The 17,617-nt window shown below is 41.0% G+C and overlaps 1 pseudogene; it reads left to right on the top strand.

Moving 5' to 3' along the window:
- Positions 1-8,284: 8,284 nt before the first annotated feature.
- Positions 8,285-9,959, top strand: LOC102015228 (annotated as a pseudogene).
- Positions 9,960-17,617: the final 7,658 nt, after the last annotated feature.

Raw genomic sequence — 17,617 nt, 5'->3', positions numbered from 1 at the left:
ATACCTGCAAACCTATGTTTATATCAGCATAATTAATAATAGGTAAATCTTGGAAATGACCTATATGTCTGTCAATAGACAAATGTATTAAGCAAATATGGTATTTATAAAATGGAGTACTACTTTGCCATAAAGAAGGATAAATTTGACTCATTTGTAGGAAAGTAAATGCACCTTGAGACTGTAACATTGAGTGAAATAAGTCAGAAACACAAGCTTAACTATCACATGGTTTCTCTTATGTGGGAAACCCAAATTATAAGTAAAAAGGAAAATAAAAGGTAGGTAGTGGAAAACAAGCAGATAGGGCTTTGCAGAGGAGAAGGGGACCAAGAGATAAAGGAGTGGGTGGGAGAGGAGGGGAAGGGATGGGAAAGAATGAAGATGTGCTACATGCCAGCTCCCCCTGAGGAAGGTAAGCATTGGGTGCTGTGAACTGGAGCAACAAAAACAAAATGGAAGAGAAGAAAATAAAGCCTTTTTGAGGTCTCCTTGCTTAATAGTGAAAAACTCAAAAGCCAAAAAGTCATATATGTTCGGGTGAGCCTTTATCTTTCCTATTACGGCACACATTCCCTTGTACTTTCCTTTGAAGTATAAGGAAATCAGTACAAACTGAAGCACATGCATTTGTCAGCAAATGCAACTGATAGATTTTTAGCGAACACTCCTGAGGATAGACAGAAGGAACACAAGCAAATTATACAGTACAGGCCATTTTTCTTTATAGACAGGAAAAAGTAAAGCTATTACTAATAAGGCAGCTTATGATAGTACTAATTTGATTCAGAAAAGAAGTACAAAATAACTCACTCTTGTGAACAACTAAAAGATATACCAATAAGCTGTGCAGTCAGCAGTAACATGTTTAATAAAATTGATATGTTATGGAAAATATGCTTAATGAAATGATGGTAAATGGAATAAAACACTGCAGGGTAAAGTCACAGAGATAGTTCTGCATTGCATTATTCATAGTCAAGATGTTACAGCAATGAAGTTAAAGCCAGAAATGTGCCAAGCACTAGAAATGTGAAAAATGTGGTTACTCTCCATCAAAACAAGACTTTTTAAACATAGTAGACTTCTTTACAATCCTTTACCACGGCACAGGAAATAACTACTCCTTTTGAATAACACAGAATCCTTCTGCCTATTTACGACAAGACAATGCATGGAATACTTGTTGCACAGAAAGTGATTGTACATTCTCATTACATATAGCGCCATGCTCTAGATTTGCTGATTTTGTGATAAGTGGCCATCAGATTATGCTGTTTGAAAGATATTTTCAAGGATATGAACACCCTAATCACATTCTAAAATCTGCCATTTTAACGAGTTCTGGAAAGAAATATACCGCTGGGAAAATTGTGAAAAATGGTGCTTGGAGTTTGTTTCATCATTATACAATCATAGCATGGAGAATAAGATATGCTGAATGTAAGATTTCTCTTATGTGCTCCCTCTTTTATAGTTGAAAATAAATATTTTCAAGCCTGTTTTTAATCTTCCACATGTGCCATTTCATTGAGTCCAGACTCATTTGTGAAAATGCATAAAATGCAGGACCTTGTGATGGCTTAGCACACAGTAAGCAACTAATTGATGGATGGATGGATGGATTGATTGATTAAAAAAAGGACAATTGATATCTGTAAGTGAATTTCATCTAATACCTTTACATAACCCACAGGGCAGGATTGAAAGATCAGCATCACCATCTAGTAGACACAATCAGTAATGGACATGTTCAATTTGATATGTGCATCTTTGAAAGGCATCTTTTCCATTGTGACCATTGACAAATCCATATTTAAATGTGTTGTTATGAAGTAGGGCCCACCCAGGAATGAGGCGGGTCATGGGGCACGATCTGGAAATGTTTATCTTCTTCCTGCTTCCTCTTTTTGCTCTCTGCTTCCTGACTGCCATGATGTGAGCGGCTGTTCTCTGCCAGACCCTTCCACCGTTCTCTTCCTGCCTCAGAGCCAGCCAGCTGCGAGCTGAAATTGTGAGCCACAATACACTTCTTCTCCTTTTGAGGATAAGATATTTTGTCCCAGCAGTGAGAAAATGACTGACACACAACCCAAATACCCACCAATGAATGAGTGGATAAACAAAATGCAAAATACATACATCTGAAAAATATTATTCCACCTGAAAGAGGAAGAAAATTCTGAGGCTTGTTATATAACATGAATGAACCTTGAAGATATTACACTCAGTGAAATAAGATCCAGAAGGTCAGATATTGTCTGGTTCCCCTTAAATGAATATCTAAAATAACCAAGTTGACAGACAGTGAATGTGACTGCCAAGGGCTGGAGAAGGATGAGAAGGTATTATTTCATAGTTATAGGCTTTCTGTTCGAGAGTGTGTAAAACTTTGTAATTGGCTGCAAAACAATGAGAATGCACTTCATGCTGCATTGAACTGCACACTTAAAAATGGTTAAAATAATTACACTTATGTATATTTTGCCCTAAAAAACACAGACTAATTATTAGACATAAAGACTTTCTTCTTGTTATTTCTTTGAAGAGTTCAAATACTGAGCAACCTGTGAGGAACGAGCAAGATATCTCCACGAAACTGGAGATTTTTCTTAACATATAATCTGTCTGCTTCATCTTCCCCAGTTCTAGCTCCACAATGTTTTCAACTTCACAACAGCTGCTAAATTTGCAAATGCTAAGTGGAACTTCTGATGACAGACAGGCACAGTTCTGAGAAAGTGCAAGGAGAATCTTTGCCACCCATCCTAAGCATGAAAAAGTAGCTTCATTCATCTCAGTCTCCCATGATACTCGTGTACAGAAGAGAAAGAAGATTCTTGCATATCTTAATACAACTCGTGTGGGCTGGGGATATAGTTCAGCCACACAGCACCTGCCTGGCAAGCGTAAGGTCCTGAGTTCATTTCTGGTACCAAAAAAAAATAAATAAATAAAACTAAAAACAACCACTCAGGCGCTACAGTCAGGCTCAGTGAAATCTGAATTTGCTAAACCATCACGCAGAGCCGAATTATGCAGAACAATTACAAGCAAACTTTTTCTGGCCTAGTTTTGTTCCCCACGTTTCTTATGTTAATTGAAATCTTTGGCTTAAATCTAGCGATCAGGGATATACATCCCTGGTTTAACACTGAGGCATCCGCAAAGACACACTTGTGGAAGGCTTTCTCCCTGATGCAGCAGTGTTCAAAGGTGGCCTAGAGAGGTAACCAGGTCATAATACTCCTAACTTCGTCAGTGAGTTAATCTAGCCATGAGTTCATAGCTAAATGGGCTGCGCAGAGAGGCACTGCAGTACCAGGAAGGAGGTCCCTGAGGGCGTAAACCTGGGAGGATGTATTGTGTCCCTAGTTCTTTCATCTTTTTCTCTGTTCCTTGGCTGCCATAAATAAGCATCTCTCCTCCCCCATGCCATGGTGTTTCTGCCTAATCAGGGGTCTAAAAACAACGGAGCCAGCTGACTATGGAGTGAAACCTCTAAAGCCAGGAGTCAAAGTAAATCTGTCCTCCTTTAAGATGTTTTTCTTAGGTATTTGATGAAAAGGTGACTAACACAATGGGAAAATTCTTTTAAAGGATAATGAAATATAAATCCTAGTCGTGTTTGCAATTTAAAGTATCATTCTATGCCCCGAGTGAATGTCAAAGCTGGCAGTCTCCTTTTATTAAAGATCACCTGGAAGATAGATCGTATTTAATTTTTGTTATTATAAGTCTACAAAGGAAAAGAAATATCAAACAGCTGCTGTTAGACTATGTGGTATTCCAGTGCTTTAACACAATAAAATGCCATCTCATATTGAAAGTGAGAATGCTAATCTACAGATATGGAGGTTATAGGAATTTTTCATCACAAAAAAATATTCTAGCCAGGCATGGTGGCACAAGCCTGTAATCCCACCACACTTAGGAGGCTGAGGCAGAAGGATCACTGCAAGTTTGAGACCAGCCTGGGCTACAAAGTAAGGCCAGCCTTAACTGCATAGTGAGCTTTTGTCTCACTATGCAGCTTTTGTCTCACTTTTTTTGTCTAAAAAGACAAAAAAAATTCTAACAGTAAATTATATTAATATTCATAATCTTTTTGTTGTGGTTCTAGGGGTTGAACCCAGGACCTCATGCAGGCTAGGCAAGTGCTCTATCACTAAGATACATCCTCAGCCCTTTTTAAAAATTGATACCAGTAACTTTGCTTGCTAGGATACTAAATTTTTAATCACAGGGAGAAAATAAAATGTGTATAGTTGAGAGGACATCTGCTTTGCCAATATTTTAAGGTCTCCTTAGAAAGTCACCTCACAGGGACAAAGGGTGTGCTGCTTTGTTGATTTCTGTATCTTTAGAACTTTTCAACAAGGCCTGGCACATAGTAGTTGATAAATATTTCTTAAATAGATAAATAAAGCCACAAAGTTAGACATCCATGAAATGTATTTCAAAGGAAAACAACAAACTGTGTAGTTGTTGTTTGGTGAACCCAGGCTCCACGTCTCTAGGAGGACTTGCTTGGCATATGACTGGTTAGCAGCAGAGTTTAAACATGAACTAGTTTCTTCATTTTTCTCCTTTGAAATGTGTGCTAGAATGACAAAAGCTCACAGGAGTACAGGGAGGATCATCATCCTCTACAAATTCTTATCCAAATTCTCTCCTAGCAATTTCCCAAAAGCTGAGATAGGAAATAGGAAAATGACAGATGATGTGTTGGTTTGGGGGGTTATTTGGCAAGGGGAACAATATAATACAGACACATATATTATAAGATTATTTATAATATAGTCACCCAAAGAATGATATACAAAAGAGTGCAGGAAATCTGTCCACATACTAAGATCAAGGAATGCAGCTGAGGACCTGGATCCCATGATAATGTCCTGCATGACTCCAGCTGAATACCTAGAGCTCATAAAAATGCCTCCCACGAATCCAACCTGGAGGCCCAGAGCCATGACACTGTCTCATGCAGGCCTGTTTCATAGATCTGTGCTAGGAAGACCCAAAGGTCAGTGGTGGAAGTCTGTGCCAGCAGGATGAAGGGTCTGTGCCAGCAGGATGAAGGATCTGTGCTAGCAGGCTAAGGGATCTGCACTGGAGCCAGGAAGCAATGCTCAGAAGAACCAGAGCTCCCCCGAAAGGTACCACAGCCATCCTCAGCAACAGTGAGGTCCCAGGCTCCTCCGATGATCAAGATGGCTGAGTTCCCGTCAGGAAAGCTTGACAGCAAGCTTCTCCAGGAGACTGGCAGTGCACCATCTTCCCCTCCGGAGCCAGGAAGCAATGCTCAAAGTGAGGACCAGAGCTCTCCCAAAGTGAATCAAAGCCATTCTCAGTGCCAACAAGGTCCTGAGCTCCTTGGAGGATGAAAACAGCCAAGTTCATCAGGAAAGCCAACATGATGAGCTCCCCAAAAACAGTCAACAGCTCCTTGTAGCTTCTACCAGCTCCTGACAGCCTCTCTCAGCTTCCAACCGCCTAAGTTCTTCTTCTGCAGGTCTGCCTTTTATGCTGCTGGCAACAGTTCTCAGGTGGGCCTCCCATATCCAACACCATGCTTACTCAGTTCAGCTGGGGATTATAAGTTGACCACCAGTTGTCAGTCTATCACAGGTGAGCAACTAGCTTTCTTCACCTAGTAGGAAGAGAAGAAGAGGGCAAAGCTGAAACACAAAATAGAAGCAGATTTTTCAAGGAAGAAAGGAGAAAAGGGGAGGAATAGAGGAAGAATCCTCTCTGTTATCTGAGGATTTGCCCTGATTTTCACAATTTGCTTCACTGCCTCTGAATCAATGTTTTTCCTGGGGTCATTTTTTAGTGCTAACTTCCAATACCAAAGAACTGAAATACATCCTAAATGTCAACAAAAACCTAATTTTTTCTACAGCCAAAATATATCATAATATTGAGCCTAGAATAGAGGCACTGCTAAATACCAAACCAGGAGTAATATTCCATGCCCTGTAGTAATAATTCATAGGTTCCAAATCCTAAAATTCAACCAATCTCAGAAAATATTCAGGAAGCTAGATATGACCATTAACTGTGATGTCAACTTGACTGGAGTAAGAAACACTTCACAAATTAGTAAGCACGGCTCTGAGTGGGGCTGTGGAGTATCACTAGAGATCTTTGTCAGTAGAAGCATATCTGAGCCCACAGCTACAGTATTTCTCAGTGGAGTCATGAAAATAAGTATAGGGTTCTGATGCAGAATGCAATGGATTTTTTCTTCTTTTACTGTCCAAATTATTTAGTCCTCCTAACAATTTTTATTGGTACAGAGGCACTTAAGTTAACATGAGTTATTTCCAAGGAAAAATTGTGTTGCATGCTGAATGTAAAATGAAGCACCCTTCTTCCAAACTCTACTCAGTAAATGCTTGCTGATGTTTTCCCTGTCTGGGATAGATGGCTCTTACTCTCTTTTCTAGTAGAGACTTATCCTGGCCAAATGTCCACAAATTCTATGCCTTAAGAATTACAGAGATGAAAAAAGATATCAAAAAGGGTATCAGAAAATGGAAGGATATCCCTTGCTCATGGATAGGAAGAGCATTGTAAAAATGGCCATAGTACCAAAATTGTCTACAGATTTAATGCAATCCCAATCAAAGTACCATTAACATATCTCACAGAACTAGAGAAAACATTCCTAAAATTTATCTGGAATGAGAAGAGACCTAGAACAAAAGCATGGCAGGAGGCATCACAATCCCTGACTTGAAATTATACTACAAAGCTACCGTGATAAAATCAGCATGATATTGGCAAAAGAAATAGACTTGAGGACCAGTGGAACAGATTAGAAGATGCAGACACAATTACAAACACACTCAACCACCTTATCTTTGACAAAGTGCCAAGCATATTCACCGGAAGAAGGATAGCCTCTTCAATAAATGGTGCTGGAAAATTGGCTTTCCACATGCCAAAGACTAAAACTAGACCCATGTCTATCACCATGCACTAAACTAAAGTCAAAATGGATCAAAGATCTAAAGATTAAAACAGAAACACTAAATCTACTGGAAGAGAAAGTAGGTAGAAATCTTGAAGACATAGGTGTAGGCAGACAGTTCATGAACAAAACACAAACTGCACAGGAAATAGGTCAAAGAACCAAGAACTAGGATCTCATCTCATTAAAAAGCTTTTGCACATCAAAATAAATCAACAACAGAGTGAAAAAGACAACCTACAGAGTTGAAAAAATTCATAACCCCCCAAATTAAAGACTCAATCCAAAAACGGGCACCTGAGATGAATGCATACTTTTCAGGTGAAAAAACACAATGGCAAATAAATGAAAAAAATGTTCAGCATCACTGTTCATTCAAAAGATGCAAATTAAAACAACACTGAGATTCCATCTCACCCCAGTAAGAATGGCTATCATCAAGAAATCAATCAAAACAAAGGCTGGTTGGTCTGTGGGGAGAAAGGAACATTTTTCCATTGTTGGTGGGGGTGTAGACTGGTATAACCACTGTGGAGATTCCTCAAAAAGCTAGGATTAGAGGTCCCATTCAATCTGTCTATTCCCCTCTGGGCATTTTCCCAGAAGAATTAAAAATATCATACCACAGCAGTATATGTGCACCCATGTTTATAGCAGTACAAGTTGTCCTAGCCAAATCTTGGAAACAACTCAAGTGCACACCAACCAAGGAATGAATAAAAAAGATATGGTATTTTTATACAATGGAGTACAGCTCAGCCATAAAAAAGGATATATTGGGGACTTTCATAGGTAAATGGATGCAAATTGAGACCACATTCATAAATGAAATAAATCAGATTCACATGTGTAAACATTATACTGTCTCCCTGGTGTGAGAAATTGAAAAAGTAAATAAGGTCTAAAATGTACAATACCTATTGTGAAATAGGAAAAATTGTTTAAAAAGAAAAAAGAACTAGAAGTGGGGAGGGAGAAGAGAAAGAGAAAGAAAATGAGGGAAAAGAGAAAACATGCAAGTTAGTTACACTATTAGTGTCTCTTAGTTTATAGAAAAAAAAAGGTTTGTGCTAATATCAGAATTAGCACAAACTGGAGAATTTTTAGACCCATATCTTATACTCTGAGTAGGTACTTTAAAGATAACAATATGCAATCTATTAATTTTTATTGTTATTCTCCTACTATGTTGTTATGAAATTGTGTTTTACCTTTTCTCCGTACAATTTTTTAAAAATTAAAAAAAAAAGAATTGTCGAGATGCCGCTGCTTTCGTTCATCCCCTGAAAGTCTGCTCTGCGAGCCATGTCTGCATCATCCCAAGCACAGCAGTTAGTACAAAGCGGGGGTCTGATGAGCTCTTCTCTGTGTGTCACCAACACGCTCTTTATCTTGAATAGCAACTCAGCTTCCTCTGCAACAAGTAGAAACGGCAGCAAGAAGTCCAAAGGTGAAATCGCGGGCACAGGCAGAGGGATACATCCACCAACAGTCCGTGAGGCACCAGAGGCCAGGTGATGTCCCTGAGGCTGCCCTTCAGAAAGGTCACCAACCCCTGATGCTGACGGGGAGAAAAACAGACCTTCCTCGAGATGAGCGCAGAGGAGGCATCCAACACCACGGTGAAATACTTCATGTCGGTGACCCTTGTGAGGCATGGCCAGCCCATTTACCACCAGGCCTCCGACCACAAGGAGCTTCAGCCCCACCCTCCCTGAACCAGGCGCCAGCACAGCAACACTGCAGGCTGTGAACTCAGCCCCGTCGGGAACCTGGCCCTGACCATTTGGCTGCTGCTGCGGACATGGGGTTGGCGATGGCTGAGCAGAGCCTGTGCTCAGCATCATCACGGGGAACCTCCTTTGCCCCCGACTCTGGACATGCTGCCCTAGATCTTCTCCACGTCTAGCACCATCCTGGAGATCACCACCTTCACCGAGAACAGCCAGTTCCAGGCGCTGCGGCAGTAGTACAACCCCGTGAATGCCAGCATGCCAAGCTGTCATTGGACGGGCAAAAGATGTACAACACCCGCTGCACGCTGCACATCGACTTCTCCAAGCTCACCTGCCTCAAGTCAAGTACGACAGTCACAAATGCTGTGAGCACCTGCTCCCAGACCTGCCCTCTGGGGACAGGCAGCCCGGCTGGACCAGACCTTGGCTGCAGTCTTCCATTCACCTAGTATAACCTTAGCCTCTCCACATGCAAGAGCTGTTTTCCCTCCCGCCTCTGCCATTCCTCACGCCTCAGGCCTGTCAGTACCCAGTGTGCATGGAGCACTGTTGCCCCTGGACCTTCTCTCAGCAGCTGCAGCAGAAGCTGCGGGGGACTGCATCGCTGTCCCAGACCTGGCTTATCTGGAACTCTGTCCTGCTGGTCAGCAACCGCAACCCGGAAGGAGTCACACTCCAAAGCCTCCTTATTCTTCTCTGCACTTATACATTGTGCAGTGGGAGATCTTGCTCAATGAGGAGAATGCGCTGGTGCAGATAGCAGATGGGAGCCAGGCCCAGCTGAAGAGTGTCTGAATTGGCACAAGCTGCATGGAAAGCTGCTCCACATCACGCTGCCCAAGCACCGGAAGGAGCAGCAGCTGCAGGAGGGCCAGGAGGACCAGGGCCTCACCAGGACTCTAGCTACTCATCCTGCGGCTCCTTCAAGAAGTGCAGCCCCAAGAACTTCCAGAATATCTTTCCACCCTCCACCACACCGTACCTCTCCAACATCCTGCGATCAGTATTGGAGGAATATCTCAAGAGCCTCTTTCCAAGCAGCAGGGGTGTGGTGAAGGGTTTCAAGTGCTTCCAGAAGGACTGAGAAATGGTGCTAATCCAGATGGGCTCGATGAGGAGCCACGCAGGCCTTCATCAACCTGCACAACCACAATCTAGGTGAGAGCCACCACCCGTGGGTGTCCATCAAGGGTGGGCCCCTGGCCTGGTGCCAACTCTGTCATTCCAGGAAAAAGCCACTTTAAAAAGCAGCTTGAGTGACCTTAACACATCAGTGGTTTTATTTTCTTAAAGAGAAATCAGTTTAGCTTTTTATCCAGGGACTGTGGCAGAGGTTTCCACTGCCTTCAGCCCAAACAGGCCGTGGGTGGGGACCCCAGCCACAGCTGGCTTTCTCTGGCCTTAACCTCCCTGCCTCATGGCCACACCACTCACAGGCAATGTGGGAGCCAGATGGGGCTTCACCTGGTGAACGCCAAGCAGCCTGTAGCTCCCTCCCACAAAATCATGTGCCCAGCTCTTGGCCAGAACTGTGCGGGCCAGGGCCCACTAACACCCCATCCTGCTTAATCAAGTGATGGATCAAGTGATTCTCCCATCCCCAGGCCCCCAGCTGCCCCTCCCCTCCCAGCCAGGCCCAGCAGATACCTACCCAAGGTCTCAGCTTTGGAGTCCTGCTTGTAATCTCTGTATCATACCCTGTGTGGCTGCAGGCACTGTGCCTAGTATATTCAGTTGACCAAGTAGTTCAACCTTTTTTCACTTATATTCAATAGCTTTAAGTAACTTTTGGAGCAAGAGGATACAATGGTATGAATGTAATTTAAGCTTTTCCTTGTATTACTTTCTATAGTGTACTTTTATTTCATTCCTTGTAATTAATGAGGTCACAGGCAGGATCTGGTCTCCAGGGCTGGTAACACTTGGAGCTTGGGAGCCTGAGGCCAGGACCTGGGTCTCCTAGCCCAGCCCTGACTGGCCCACCTTCTTCCACCTGCACTTTCGTTATCCAGCTCCACTTCAGCACAGGCTTTTTTTTTTTTAAAGAAACCAAAAAATAAATTAAAGTGACACAAAATTCCCAAACAAGATGATAGGAAATTAACAACAGTTATTATACTGCAAATCGTTACCTTCACAGTAGTTGCTCAGATTACCAGGTACAGGCATGCAAAATTGACCAAACAATATAATAACCAGCTGTTCCTTTCAATGAACTAATAGAAATTAGTAGTACAATTATCTTAGCTATCTTGTATATATATACATATCTTTTTTTCCCTTTCTTCTTTTTATTCTCCTCCCAATTATTCTTTTCTTTTGAGCAGTTTCTTTCCCTTTCACTATATCCATCTTATTACTCTTTCAATTTGTTACACTAGGGAGACAATACAATTTTTATACATGTGATTCTGATTTATTTCACTTATGATTATGGTCTTGAGTTGCATTCATTTACCTATAAAAGCCTCAAGGTTATCCTTTTTTATACCTGACTAGTACTCCATTGCATAAAAATAGCATCTCTTTTCTATCCATTGCTCTGTTGATGGGCATCTGGGTTGTTTCCAAGATTTAGCTATGACAAATTGTGCTGCTATAAACATGGGTGCACATATATTGCTGTGGTATGATGTTTTCATTTCTTCTAAGAAAATACCCAGAAGAGGAATAGCTGGATTGAATAGGATCACTAATCCTAGTCTTTTAAGGAATCCCTACACTGATTTCCACAGTGGTTGTACCAGCATACACTCCATGAACAAGGGAGAAGTGTTCCTTTTCCCACAGCCCCTCCAGCAACTATTATTGGTTGATTTCTTGATGATAGCCATTCTTTCTGGGGTGAGACAGAATCTCAGTGTTGTTCTAATTACCATCTCTTGAATGAACAGTGATGTTGAACATTTTTTCACACATTCATTTGCCATTTATACTTCATCTGAGAAGTGTGTATTCATCTCAGATGCCCATTTTTGGATTGGGTCTTTGTATTTTGGGGGGACTGATTTTTTAAATTCTTTGTATGTTCTAGATAGAAGTCCTTTGTCTGAGGGACAATTGGTTAACTTTTTTTCCTAATTTCTGGGTTTTCTTTCCACTTGGTTGGTGATTTCTTTTGATGTGCAAAAACGTTTTGATCAGATGAGATCCCAGTTGTGGATTCTTTGAAGTATTTCCCATGCAGTTTGGTTTTTTTTAATGAACTCTCTGCCTACCCCTATGTCATCAAGATTTCTACCTATTTTCTCTTCTAGTAGACTCAGTGTTTCTGTTTTAATCTTTAGATCTTTGATCCATTTTGACTTTAGTTTAGTCCATGCTGATAGACATGGGTCTAGTTTTAATCTTCAGCATATGGAAAGCCAATTTTTCCGGCACCATTTATTGAAGAGGCTATCTTTCTTCCAGTGAACATTCTTGGCCCCTTTATCAAAGATAAGGTGGTTGAATATGTTTGGAGTTGTGTCTGCATCTTCTAATCTGTTCCATTGATCCTTAAGTCTGTTTTTTTTCCCAGTACCATGCTGATTTTATCACAGGAGCTTTGTAGTATAATTTCAAGTCAGGGATGGTAATGACTCTTGTCTTGCTTTTGTTGGCCAGGAGTGCTTTTGCTATTTTAGGTCTTTTCTGGTTTCAAATGAATTTTAGGAATGTTTTCTCTCAATCTGTTAGGTATGCTAATGATATTTTGAGCAAGATTGCATTAAATCTGTATAACAGTTTTGGGAGTGTGACCATTTCACAATAGTGATTCTTCCTGTCCAAGAGCAAGGAAGATCTTTCCATTTTTTGAAATCCTCTTTGATATCTTTTTGCAAAATATTGCAATTTTCAATGTACAGATCTTTTACTTCCTTTGTTAGATTGATTCCTAAGTATCTCAGTTTTTTGGATGCTATTGTGAAGGGTGTATTTTCCCTAATTTCTCTCTCAGTGAGTCTGTTGTTTGTGTGCAGGAATGCTATGGATTTTTGAGTGTTGACTTTGTATCCTGCTATGCTACTGAATTTTTTTATTTCTAGGAGTCTTTTGGAGGAGTTTTTGGGATCTTCCATATAGAGTACCATGTCATCTGTGAATAATGATAATTTAACTTCTCCCTTTCCTATTCTTATTCTTATTACTTCTTTCTCCTGTCTAATCAGCACAGGCTCTTTCAAGTGTTTATTTTTCCTTCAAATTTCAAAGCAAAGTTTTGTTTCTGGTCTTCGGCTGCCTCTCATGGCCCAGGCAGTGGGGCCAGCACCCAGCCCACTGCAGTCTCTCACTACCAGCGGGGCTGCCCCAGCAGCAGGCTGAGGTCTCCTTAGATCCTGAATTCCATAATGGAGTGTGAGAAAGGTGTAAATATTTGCAGTCTTTTATATCCAATGTTAGACACAGAGCAGCACATCACAGTTTTTAATGGTGACAGATGTATATTTTGATAAGAACGATTACAGGCTGTGTCGCACACAGCAAGCCACGGCCACACATTCCGTTTGCCTGTCCCAGTGGATGACAATGAAAGGGGAAGTTAAAATTTTAAATAAAAACCTGCCCAGGATGCCTGCCAAGACCAAGCAGACATGTCTGGTAGGCCCTATAACAGAACACTTCTCCCTTTATGTAAACCCCTGTCTTTGCTGCCTTTGTAACTGATGGCCTTGCAATGTAACTTCAACTATCACAGGACACTTCTTCCTTTCTATAACCCATGTTTTGTATAACTGATAGCCTTGCAGTGTAACTTGAGATATTCAAACTCCTCAACAAGCCTCCAATCATATACACCAAGTCTGCCTGTGTACCTCCCACTCACTTTCCCTTTAAAAGCCCCCAAATCCCGCCAGATGGGGCTCTAACTCTGAGAGAGATCCTAGTTAGAACTCCACTGGTGTAATAAACTGCCTCCTAAACCTCGGTGCCATTTCTTCCCATGTTTGGTCTGTGTTCTGTAACAGTAACACCAGAAGAACTGATTAAAACCATTTTATAACAACAACGAAGAAGAATTATAAAAATGTTAAATTGTGGAACAGATGTAGAGGAAAAAAAGGAAATTTAAGGACCCATTATTGTGAACAGTATGAAAGCTCCTCAAAAACTTACAAATAGATCTACCATATGATCCAGCTATCGTACTTAGGGGTATATATTATATCCACAGGAAATGAAATCAGAATACCAAAGAGAAACCTGCACACCTATGTTCATTGCTTCATGCATGATTCATAATAGCTAAGATGGGGAACCAAACAAGGTACTTGTGATGGTTAATCTTGACTGTCAATTCGACTGGATTGAGAAACACCTTGAAAATTAGTAAAGCAAGATTCTATGTGGGTATTTCCAGAGCTGACTGGCACACGGACAGCAAGCTCAAAATTCACTCAGTATGAGTGAATGTGAACGTGAGTGGCACCATCATATATGAAGTAAGACAGACACAGAAAGACAAGTACTTTGTGCTTTCATATGTGGAAATTAAAAAGAAGGTCAATCTGAACACAGAATGGTGATTACTAGGGTTGGGATGTGGGCTTAGCCGGATAAAGGGAGGTTGCTTTAGTCACTGAATGCTAATATGCATGTATTGAAATATCACACTGAATCCCATTAATGTGTCCAATTAATGCATGTTAATAAAAAATAAAATCTATTTTAAAAGGTGTAAAAGTTATGTTAATAGGTGCTGCTAACAAAATTTGTAATTAAAAAGTTTGATAGAAGCAAATAAAGCTTAAAGAAAATTAGAACCTTTCCTTTTCCTCAAAGCCCCTTAGGGAGAAAATGTGCCTCCTCTTCACCTGCCTCAGAAAACTCACGCTAAGCCTCTCTAGCAGAACTCATGGAAACCAACACTGCTACTACTTCTCTATTTAAAACCTGAAAGCAGCTTAAAATACTTTAGGATGTTGTAACAATCTAAATCAAAATCCTGTCTTTGGTTAATAAATCTGACCCCTACCTGAATCTGCAGCCTGCCCCTTAATTCCTTCCATTAAAACCTTTAGATGGGGACTTAGCTCAGTGGCACAGTGCCCGCCTGGCAAGTGTGAGGTCATGAGTTCAACTGGTACCAAAAAAAAAAAAAAAAAAAAAAAAAAAAAAAAGATAAACCTTTAGAACACTCTGGTTTAGTTGGGCTTTGTGGAGTCACCCCCCACCACCACACTGTCTGCAAGAACCAAGGACCAGTCTGGGGATGGCTCCACGTGGGATCAGCTTCTGCGGGCACCCTGGCCCCCTGATGTCCCTTGGCACCATCTCTTCCTGGTTCCTCCTCCCTGTGTTCTACAATGGCACGGTTCTCCCCACTGTATACTTCTGCTCCTCCTCGCCTGCCTTCTGCACTGCAGGGACTATGAGATTAGAAGAGATAAGTGGATGAAGGTTCTTCACCTAACACAAGCAGTGGGGATATGGAAAGAAGGAATTTAATGATAGCAGAAGGTTAAAGAACAAACACTCTATATTCAACTCCTGATTTTTCACGTACTCTATTTAGGCAGCCTGTTTAAATCACTAAGGAACAAGCCCAAACTTTACCCATTTATGGGCAAAAGAAAATTTCGCTTTTATTTTTAACTCTGTTAGACATATAACACCCTACAGAATAAAATCTATACACATATATTCTTCCTCCCACTAGTGACTCATTCTTCCGTGAATCTACTCATCAATTACTACTGAATTCCCTTTTGTGACACAAGCATTCTAATGAGTGCAGAGTTGATCTTTTTTGCAGTATTATAGAAATTACTTTTGAGAAGGAGAGGAAAAAAAGGATACCAAAGAAATATCGGACAATGGTAGAGTAGCAGATATCTGCCTTATGAAATAGGACATACAGCTTGAATGGGTATTTCAGTTCAGGATTTAGAGACTCAGGAAATTTCTGTATGTAAATGAACTAACATGACAATGATCCACTCCTCTGCGCTTTCACGGAGCCTCAGTCCTAGCAGGCCCCACCACAGGGCTCTATCCAGGATTAAGTATGGTTCTTAAAGGCCTGGGGCTGCAACCCTACAGGCCACCCAGCTCTACTTCTGAATGGCTAGTGGATTTTTTTTTGCTCCTCTACTCAAGTACAACTGAAATACTGTGAACTGAGACTTCCAATTAGTAAGAGACCAAAAAAAAAAGAAAAAGAAAAAAACAGAGACCCACAATAATTTCCTGAGATCATAAACTAGAGGTGTACTTTTCATTTGCCCATCCAACTGGGACTTTTGTCCCCACTGAATTTAACATAATCCCAAAGTTGAATTTAACATATGTCCCAGTTGACTATATGGGTTATGGTCATCTAAATCAGAGCTGTCCTTAAGCATGCAAAAAATGACCACCTGGGGCCAGGGATACAGGTCCGTAATACAGAGCCTGTCTGGCAAGTGTAAGGTCCTGAGTTCGATTCTCGATTCTGTTTGTCTCATTGCAATGTGTCTCCACTGCCCCTGGATCAGCAGTTATTCTGTAACTCTGGGGTCAACTTTCTAAGACTTTCTAATTTTGATAGAACAAAAATTTTGACAGATTTACCCCCACTTAACTCTACCTATTTTTACTGAAATATGTTTGATAAAATACTTAAAAATAAAAGTTATTTTCCACTAAAATTCCCTTATAGACTCCCCAAGTCCCCTCCAGAAAAAAAAAGAAAGTAACCATCTGATTATTAGTAACCTAATTGATTTGTGTGACTATCTCTGTGTAGGTGTCCCTTCGCAAAAGAATACCACTTCCAACTAGCCTGAAAAATTGACAGCAGAATCTGCAGTAAGAATTGACCAGGAGCTGGGGATTTAGCTCAGTGGCACAGCGCCTGCCTGGCAAGCGCAAGGTCATGAGTTCGATTCCTGGTACCTGAAAAAACCAAAAACCAAAAAAAAAAAAAGAATTGACCTCTTGGAAAATGCTATTCGGTTTGGCCTGGTGCAATACAATGTTTTACATTAAAATTAAACTCACTCTCTCTCTTTAATATATATGTATATGTATAGTCATACAAGTTGAAAGGTGCTAGGTACTGAAGGGTCAAATTATTTTAGAAAAAGAAGACTGTACTCCAAACTGCATCATATCCTTCACAGTTTTGTTTAGTAACATAACTGATTTGAATAATACCACTGCAAGGCAGCCTTGAAATTGTCTTGACTTAATGATATTACAATCAGCAAGCAAGACTGAGAAAAAAATCAAGAGCATCTATATTCATTCCTTATGACTACCAGAACAAATTACCACAAACTTGGTGGATTGAAACTGCAGAAACTGTCTTACCACTCCAAGACCGGAACCCTGAAATCAAAATGTGAGCAGGGCCACACGCCCCCTGGAGGCTCTGGGAAGAATCCTCCCTGTGGCGGCATCACTCCGGTCTGTTGCCTGCACCTTCACTTTTTTCTCCAAGTGAGCATCTCCCGACTCACTCTGCCCCTCTCCTAGGAGGATGCACATGTGAATGCACTTATGGCCCCCCTGAAAAAAACAAGACTGCCTCCTCATCTCAAGATCTTTACACAGTCATATCTATATAGACCCTTTTTCCACAAACAGTGATATTCACAGTTTCTGGAGGTAAGGAATTGAGTTATCTTTTCAGGGCCATTTTTCAGCCTACCACTGCACCACTGAATGTGTCCCTAAGAGGCACAAGTTATGTCTCCCATGAGGAATGAAGAGAAGTAGGGTTGAATCAGCATGTGCGCGGCAAAGATTATATAGTGCCTAACCCCACATCCTGTTTGGTGTTTAGTACGGAAACACAGGACCTGAAAAATCAACCCCAGGCACTGTCTTTATGTTCAGAACAGTATCAAACCCTGCCTGTTTGTCTCATTGCAATGTGTCTCCATTGCCCCTGGATCAGGAATTATTCTATAACTCTGGGGTCAACTTTCTAGTTTTG

This window comes from Chinchilla lanigera, unplaced genomic scaffold (genome assembly GCF_000276665.1).
Source record: "Chinchilla lanigera isolate Chin_1 unplaced genomic scaffold, ChiLan1.0 scaffold00030, whole genome shotgun sequence".
In the NCBI taxonomy this organism is placed as follows: Eukaryota; Metazoa; Chordata; class Mammalia; order Rodentia; family Chinchillidae; genus Chinchilla; species Chinchilla lanigera.
This window is presented reverse-complemented; position numbering and strand designations above follow the sequence as displayed.